This window comes from Galeopterus variegatus, unplaced genomic scaffold, assembly GCF_000696425.1.
Source record: "Galeopterus variegatus unplaced genomic scaffold, G_variegatus-3.0.2 Scaffold893, whole genome shotgun sequence".
NCBI lineage: Eukaryota > Metazoa > Chordata > Mammalia > Dermoptera > Cynocephalidae > Galeopterus > Galeopterus variegatus.
The window spans coordinates 13,258-16,311 of NW_007727004.1; positions in this window are offsets into that span (position 1 = coordinate 13,258).

The following is a 3,054-nucleotide window of genomic DNA, read 5'->3' on the forward strand; positions in this document are numbered from 1 at the left end:
TCACCTACCCTTACACATTTTCTCCATCCATACTCCCCACCTCCATTCCATGATCCATCTCAACTGCTCCCACAACTCCTCTTCAGGATATCCTGGATCTCTTTCCAGCTCTTCCGTTAATAAATCTAAGCAATGACACATCATCTCTGAGGCTCATGTTTTTGATTTATATAACTGAGATGATAGTTAAACTAGGAACGATTTGGAAGTTCCCTCACTAAACCAATACAAATCTCTTCTAGAGATAAGCCATATTTTATGTATGAAATCTCATGGAGTAAGTCAGAATTTCCTTTCAGAATTAATAAACATATATTTGACTGAAGCCTAATACAAGAAGTATCTTTTTCTATGGATTCAGGTGAAGTACCCATTTTACATAATTGTGTATTTATCAATGTTCTTTGAAGATCTGTGATATAAAAAGAATTTAAATTGTGACAATGTTTAAAAACCACATTTGTATTTTAGACCCCCTGGCAGCAAATATTGCTTTATCAAACTGGAGATAATCATGAATAGGGCAACAATTTAAAGTTGAGATTCTTTGAGAAAACAATTGAAAGATCACCAATTTATCCAGCATGGTTACTTTCTATCTTTTTGTTTAAAGACGTGTGTGTTTAAAAAATCAATGTAGTTATATTTATTAACAAACATTAAAAACATAGGGGCTGGATGGTTAGCTCAGTTGATTAGAGCACCGTGTTATAACACCAAGGTCAACAGTTCGGATCCCCATACCTGCCAGCCACCAAACCTCTCCCCCCAAAATATATGACTTATATAAATACATATGCAATAACACATATATACCAATATTATGCTATGTAAACATACTTACTAAAAACATAGACAAATTGATAAGTAGGTAATTGAAATTTTTTTTCCCTCCCTTTTTGTCTTTTTTCATGACCGGTAACGGGATTGCAACCCTCGGTGTCGCGCCCGCACCGCACTCAACCAGTGAGCAGACCGGTCTCTATATGGGATCTGAACCCTCGGCGGCGCTCCCACCGCGCTCCCGCCGCGCTCGCAACTGAGTGTGCCACCGGGCCGGCCGTAATTGAAATTTTTAAAAAAGTATATATGTCATGTAGATATAAACATATTTGTATATGTACCGATGCACACCAATGGTACAATTTGATTTGTTTCCAAATAATATTGTCTCTATATATACGTCAATTACTTTACACACACACACATGAGTAAAGATCTCTGAAAATCTGTTCCTCAATAAAAGCAGTCAGAACACTGGTAAAAACTGTCAAAATCAACTTTACCCAAACTCTAAAAATTAACCAAAGACTTGTAACAATCTGATGAGCATTTCTTCAAGAAAAGCAGGAAAATCTCAGAAAGAAGAGTGAGCTTTGTGTCCTTTCAACTTGCCTTATTCTCTTCCCCCCTCCCCATCTTCCTAGAATCCTTGAAAATCAACAGTTTTGTACTCATAGTAGCCATAATGTGTTTGACAGAATAATGGCCCCCAAAAGATGTGCATACTGTAATTCCCCAAAGTTGTGATTATGTTACTTTACATTGTAAAAGGAACTTTGCAAATGTGATTAAGTGAAGGATCTTGAGATGGGGAGATTATCTTGTATTATCTGTGTAGGCCTGATGTAATCACAGGTATCCTTATAGGAGGGAAGCAAAAAGTAAAACAGGAAAGGAGATGCTATGCTGCTGACTTTGGAGATGGAGGAAGGAGGCCACAAGCCGGGAAATGCAGACAGCCTCAGGAAGCTGAAAAGAGAACAGATTTTTCCCTAGAGCCTCCACAGAGTCCTGCTGATCCAATTTAGACTTCTGAACTTTGTAATTGTAATATAATAAATTTCTATTGTTTAAGCCACTAAATATGTGGTGATTTGTTATAGCAGCAATATGAAGTTAATACAGATTTGGGTAAGTGGAAGTAGGATGCTGCTGTACCAACTACCTAAAAATATGTAAGTGGCCTTGGAATTGCGTAGGTCAAGACTGGACGAATTTGGAGGAGCATACGAGAAAATGCCTGGATTACTTCAACATACTGTTAGTAGAAATAGTGTTATTAACAGTGCTGCTTGTGAGGGCTCAGAAGGAAATGAGAAAAATATTATTGGAAACATGAGGAAAGGGAATTCTTGTTATAAAATGACAGAATGCTTAGCTAAATTGTATCCTAAAGTTATTTGGAAGGAGGAATTTGTAAGCAGCAATGAACTTGGATTTTTACTTGAGATTTCCAAGCAAAGTACTAAAGGTATGTCCTAGTTTCTTCTTAATGCTTATAGTATAATGTGTGTGTGTGTGTGTGTGTGTGTGTGTGAGAGAGAGAGAGAGAGAGAGAGAGAGAGGAGAGAGAGAGAGGAGAGAGAATATGAGAGAACTTTTAAGCAAAAAAGAATCAAGACTTGATGATAGAATCAGGACTTGATGATTTGGGAAATTCTCAGCTTATCCAAACTTGCAGAAGATTCTAAAATTAGGACATTTACTGTCAGAGAAGTGTGCTCTGGAGAGAAGACCAAGGGAGTGATCTGGACAAGCTTTTACTAGTGCTATGAAGTACCAAAATTTTATTGTATGTAATCACACAGAGGGATTTTTCAAGAGCTTAGGTGTGTGACATGAATTTAAGCAGAAACCAGGAATCAAGTGGCGAACTAGCGCAGTGCGCCACCGGGCCGGCCCAGAGATGTCATTTTCAAGGAACTATCAGTGTAGGAGCCTCTTGTCCGATGCAGTGAATCAAATGACATATACAGGAGACCCACAAGGTTCCTAAATATGCTCAGCTAGCACAAACAATGTCACAGTGGGCTAAAAAGGACAGAGCAAGAAAGAAATTGAAGAAATTTGCTGGAATTACAAAATTCTAAATTCTAGTAGGTAAAAAAAAAACCTAAAAAAATTACTCACCTAAAAACACGTACTTTTCTTTAGGAAAAATAAGGATGATTTTGAGGGCAGAGGACCAGAGAGGAGTCCTTGACCCAGATGGTGAAACTGAGAGACACAGAGGATTGTTCCAATACCCCAAAACCTAGTGGAGTTTGACAT